Here is a 6,653-nt window from a genome sequence, read left to right on the forward strand (position 1 = left end):
GACACAGCTTATGTGGACCCCACATCGTCATATTTTTGGTAATGCGCCCATTGGGTGACGATAATGAGACACCTTTCCCTCACAACAGCTCCTCAGAGAACCACACAGCTACCCTGAACGCTCTTTCTACTGAAAACAGGACCGAAGTGAAGGCCACCACAGTGGTCAAAGACTTCCCTGATGTCCACCATGATGCTGATATTTACTAGCGCAGAGCTGAGCCACAGACCTCAGCTGCCGGGCTAATAGTGTCAGTCACTGATTGTCCCAGCCGAAAGCCAAATTGCCTGTCACTCATTGTGTGTGCTCCAAGAGTGTCACACACTTGTCCCTCAAGACGCAGCTCCCCCTGCACAACTCACCCTTTGCTTTATCCTTGTGTTGGGAGGACTTTATTGTCGTCCAAGACGAGGAAGCAATCAGCCGCAGCTGACGCCACGCATCTCATACAGTCCCTCTGGGGGGTTCGCACACTTTGGTGGGTTTGTGCTCTGCTACCATAGTGCCCAAGCCATTGCAGCCCCCTTTCCTTTCCGTGTTGCATGTCTATTCCCTTGCTGTTTTCTCTCCCCTCCCTTGAGAAACATGTCTGTTCTTGTTTTGGAAATGTCTTCTGCATTTTTGGTAGTCAATATCAGAATGCTCTCCTGTGTTCTTCGTTCCCTTTTTCTTTCTTCAGGCACATTCTTCTATCGTTGCTCTGCTTCAGCATTTGAGGTTCCTCTTCCTCTTCTTCCTCCCTATGCACACCTGAAGGCCAGCCCATATGTCTGACGTGTAATATGTCACAGGGTAACTCATAATTGCCAACCCAAGGTCGACAGGTAGGCTTTGTAAATACTCCCTGTACGGGACAGGTCCAGATATCCTGAGCTGCTACCTTCCCAAATTGCCAATTGGTCCCTCTGTCAGGTGTTTGGGAGGTGTGACCTGCGGTGTGAAGAAACACCTAAGGCCATTGCGTCCCCTTGTGAAGGGGGCCGCCAGCTGGAAGGAGCACACCATCGCAGACGCTGGCATTCACAGGGGATTTCCTCACAATGAGCCAATTATCTTCAGCGTCAACGGCTATGAAATGAAAATGGCTAGTGGTTCAAAGACCCTTGAGCTGTCTCGTGGCAGAGACTGACCGCACCTGACAACTCTAACTCCGGCCATCTTCACAATTTGGCTACACTGTAAGACGTGGAAGTGTTAGGACGAAGTGTTGTCAACTTCCGAGATGTTGTCGGGCTGTGTGAGCCCGTGGTCTATTAGTAATCGTCGTGGTTTTATAACTCATAGTTGTCTGTTCGCGTCCAATTGTATTTTCTTTAAACCACATTTCGGTCTAACGTTATGAGTCTGACTGAACATCGAAGATAATTCGCTTAATTTGAACGTCCGCATTGGAACAATGCTGCGCACATACACTCCTGGAAATGAAAAAAAGAACACATTGACACCGGTGTGTCAAACCCACCATACTTGCTCCGGACACTGCGAGAGGGCTGTACAGGCAATGATCACACGCACGGCACAGCGGACACACCAGGAACCGCGGTGTTGGCCGTCGAATGGCGCTAGCTGCGCAGCATTTGTGCACCGCCGCCGTCAGTGTCAGCCAGTTTGCCGTGGCATACGGAGCTCCATCACAGTCTTTAACACTGGTAGCATGCCGCGACAGCGTGGACGTGAACCGTATGTGCAGTTGACGGACTTTGAGCGAGGGCGTATAGCGGGCATGCGGGAGGCCGGGTGGACGTACCGCAGAATTGCTCAACACGTGGGGCGTGAGGTCTCCACAGTACATCGATGTTGTCACCAGTGGTCGGCGGAAGATGCACGTGCCCGTCTTCCTGGGACCGGACCGCAGCGACGCACGGATACACACCAAGACCGTAGGATCCTACGCAGTGTCGTAGGGGACCGTACCGCCACTTCCCAGCAAATTAGGGACACTGTTGCTCCTGGGGTATCGGCGAGGACCATTCGCAACCGTCTCCATGAAGCTGGGCTACGGTCCCGCTCACCGTTAGGCCGTCTTCCGCTCAAGCCCCAACATCGTGCAGCCCGCCTCCAGTGGTGTCGCGACAGGCGTGAATGGAGGGACGAATGGAGACGTGTCGTCTTCAGCGATGAGAGTCGCTTCTGCCTTGGTGCCAATGATGGTCGTATGCGTGTTTGGCGCCGTGCAGGTGAGCGACACAATCAGGACTGCATACGACCGAGGCACACAGGGCCAACACCCGGCATCATGGTGTGGGGAGCGATCTCCTACACTGGCCGTACACCTCTGGTGATCGTCGAGGGGACACTGAATAGTGCACGGTAGATCCAAACCGTCATTGAACCCATCGTTCTACCATTCCTAGACCGGCAAGGGAACTTGCTGTTCCTACAGGACAATGTACGTCCACATGTATCCCTTGCCACCCAACGTGCTCTAGAAGGTGTAAGTCAACTACCCTGGCCAGCAAGATCTCCGGATCTGTAACCCATTGAGCATGTTTGGGACTGGATGAAGCATCGTCTCACGCGGTCTGCACGTCCAGCACGAACGCTGGTCCAATGAGGCGCCAGGTGGAAATGGCATGGCAAGCCGTTCCACAGGACTACATCCAGCATGTCTACGATTGTCTCCATGGGAGAATAGCAGCCTGCATTGCTGCGAAAGGTGGATATACACTGTACTAGTGCCGACATTGTGCATGCTCTGTTGCCTGTGTCTATGTGCCTGTGGTTCTGTCAGTGTGATCATGTGATGTATCTGACCCCAGGAATGTGCCAATAAAGTTTTCTCTACCTGGGACAATGAATTCACGGTGTTCTTATTTCAGTTTCCAGGAGTGTATATTCCTATGATGGAGTAACAGGCAGCAACTGTCCAAGAAAAAGTGAGAAATATGTCTACTAGCAGCCATGTAACGTGATTATAACCCATATTTATGTTATGGAGCTACTGAACAGAACAATACACATCTATTTCAGAGGTTGGAAGGTACACCATATCGGATTTGCTGATGGCATAATGGCAATAATAATAAAAATAGACTCGTGTGGCGGATAGTGAAAACCCTCCCCCATATGAGTGATACCAAGGAAATCAAATAGTTGGGGTGAACCAAATTCTAACACAATCCTGAACGGCTTCTCAATCCGTTGAACCCAAAATCCAGACACGTCAGAACGAAAATCACCGCTACTCTGGTCACCATGTGTTATGTGAAAACTAAGCATCGATATATTGATCCAAACTCGAAAACTAAATAATCCCACAAAGGAAAACGACCGACAAAAAACAGTTGTGTGCCCAGTGTCGTTGCATTCTTCGGGTAGCCAAAAAGCTAGCTGGCTTTCATTCATTGGTTCTTTTAAAGGTTCCATTCCCTCTTTCGTCATGTGGGCCAAATTCCGACGGCGGAATGGGACCAAGATCCATTCCCCAATTTCCAGTCTGACAGTAGCAGATGATGCCATCGTGGACGCTATTGTTGTCTACAATAATCTGGACCGCCATTTTGTGGAGATTTGAGCTCCTCTTACTATCACACCGCCTTCAACCATCGGAAAGGTGCGGAGGAGGCTCGGGCGTTACTCCTCACTTCTCTGAAATGTGAGTGCTACAACGCCGCGTATACTATAAGGGAGCTACATCGTGCTCTCACTTCTTCCCTATCCTCCGCCCCAGGGCCAGACACTTCAAAGGGCTCTGAGTACTATGGGACTTAACTTCTTAGGTCATCAGTCCCCTAGAACCTCGAACTACTTAAACCTAACTAACCTAAGGACATCACACACATCCATGCCCGAGGCAGGACTCGAACCTGCGACCTAGCGGTTGCGCGCTTCCAGACTGTAGCGCCTAGAACCGCTCGGCCACCACGGCTGGCTCGACGCTAGACACTATTCACATTCAAATATCGCAGCAGCTTTTTCTTGGGGGCAAGCACTTTGTGTTTAATACGTTCAACCGCATCTGGGCAGAGGCCACGTTTCACAAGCACTGGCGTGAAGCCACTGACATACCCATACCTAATCCCGGTGAGGACATGCACCTTCCTTCTAGCTACCGTCCCACTTCCCTCACTAGTTCTTTTTGGAAGGTGATGGGATGTATGATTAATGTCTAGCTGGTGTGGTAGCTCGAGTCTCGCAATTTACCAACCTCCGCGCAGTGTGGATTTCAAGTGCGCCGTTTTGAAGTTGATGGTTTCGTCACTTTGTCCACCCATGTCGCGAATGGTTTTCTGTAGAAATCCCAGACTGTGGCCGTGTTTTTCGATTGGGAGAAAGCCATGCTATCTGTTGGAGGACTGGTATTTTGCACACTCGCTATACGTGGGGCTTGTGTGGCTGCCTGTCCGTTTCATAGCACATTCAAACACATTGTCTTTCATTAAATTTCCGATCTGCGGTGCCATGGAGATATCCTCTTTAAATTTGCCATAAGACACTTTTGGAAACCTTGTTATTAAGTGCAAGAAGCAGTCACTCTCGTTTGGATGTGCTTTAGTGAACCTTTCCATTAATCCAAGTCTGATGAAATAAACAAGCCTGGTTAAATAAACAGTTGGTTTATTTATTATATTCTCTGAACCGTGCAAGATTTTCTTTGTCAGTTGTCTTCCAATGCTTCCCTTTCGCTACGTTGTCCTACTCGTAACTGTAACACTACATTTGAGCAGCCAAATTGTTTGTCAAGTAATATGGCAACTATTTTCGAATATCTGCATAATGATTTTCGTAGTTCATGCATTTCAATGTAGTTTAACGAATTTCTTTTACGTAAAAGTATAGTTTTCAAATAAAACATCTAACTTGAACCATTATTGCCACGGTGCGAGCTGCTGCACCGTCGGAGATTCGAGTCTTCCCTATGGCATGGTTGTGTGTGTTGTCCTTAGCATAGGTTAGTTTAAGTTCGATTAAGTAGTGTGTAGACCTAGGGACCGATGACCTCAGCAGTTTGGTCCCAAAGGAATTTACCACAAGTTTCCAAAATTTGAGCAATTGATGACGTTAAAATATTTTAACGAAAGTTCAGTATCACAGGAAAAACCATGTGGTCTTCTATTTTACCGAATTTTATCGATTCCTTTTCTATGTTGCCATATCACGAGAATAACACTCATGTAATGTGAGATGTATAGCTCTCAATCTTGACCCCAGAAATGCAGCGGCAACTGTACTAAGAATAAAGTAAGAAGTGAAACCAGTTAGTTAGTTTTGAATAAATAATAGTAGTGCAGATTCTCCTTCCTGCTTTAATAATCACCATCATTGCATTCATATTCAAATCTATTGTAGTTTTTGCAAACATTTAGGAACGCCAAGTGGAACAGGAACAGAGGTAGGTTAACTATACGCATTTGGTTGCAAGGCCCAAGAACAGCTTAAATATTTTATACCCGTCTCACATATTGCTTTGTACCTCAGTGTCAACCATACAAGTATAGTAATAATAGGCATGATCCCGTAGCTCCCTCAAAACCACGGAATTGCATGAGCCATTGGTTTCTTCTACCTATATTTCCAAAGTGTCAGTCCCTCAATACAAATAACGTCATGCGATGTTCAGTGCACAGTCCTTCTCTTAATCACCAAACTTTCCAGGAAGGCATGTGTAGTAGACATCTTTCACGAAAATTCTAATGTTCCGTCTTTTGTTACCAATTGCGCAACTACAGACAACACAACAAACTATGTCTGGGGTATTCAAACATTTGCGAGATCTCAGCTCTACAGAACTGCAAAGCTACGAGAGCTTGCGAAAAGTAATGCCTCCGAATTATTTATGTGAATTCTTATCATATTTAAAATAAGACAAATATTATTAATATCCTACACCTTTATTCTTCATGGCTACGAATTCATTTCTCAACATATTCAACATGGCGACAATACGCATCCCACAGCGAGAGACCGCTTTGTTGATATCGTCACTGTAGAATGTTTTACTTGTTCACCTGTAGAAAGTTTGATTTTTTTCACTAAGCTGGAACCTCGAATCTGCTTACAGCGCTTCATCGCAATCAAAATGAAGACGCCGAAGGTATCCTTTAAGTTTTGGAAGCAGATGAAAATCAGATTAGGCCAAGTCGGGAATGTACGGAGAATGATCGATGACAGTGAACCCAAGGTGATGGAGTGTCACAGACGTTGCAGCGCCGCCGCAAGCCCACAGCAAGCTGTACTGTCACATATTAATAGTCTCAGTAACGTCGTTAGCATTGTTCACGTACAAGGTGGCAGCTGTGGGGTGATATTGACTGTGGAACCTACTTCCGTATCACCTGTCATGTAACGTGATGTTGTAGTTAACGAAACATGAAGCAAATGGAGCAGTTATATAACTTACACTATAACTGACTGTAGTTAATAGAATCGAATATCATATCAGCAAACAAAAATTAATTAAATAATTTCAGCTAGCGTCGTTTTAACGTCTAGAACGGAATTTATTACAACGGCAGACAAACTCAGAGGTAAAATAATGTGTCGCGGAGTGACATTTTCGATGTAATGACGCTTGGCGATTTATACTGTTCCAAACGATTATTTTGGCTTAAGAGTACAACAATAACAACAGTTATCCTAGAGAGTGGCTATGTGCGAAAGGTAGTAATTTATGGTATCTTTAAAAATTTGTTGCAGGTTGACGCTATCTGTGC

This window comes from Schistocerca gregaria, chromosome 6, assembly GCF_023897955.1.
Source record: "Schistocerca gregaria isolate iqSchGreg1 chromosome 6, iqSchGreg1.2, whole genome shotgun sequence".
NCBI classification, from domain to species: Eukaryota; Metazoa; Arthropoda; class Insecta; order Orthoptera; family Acrididae; genus Schistocerca; species Schistocerca gregaria.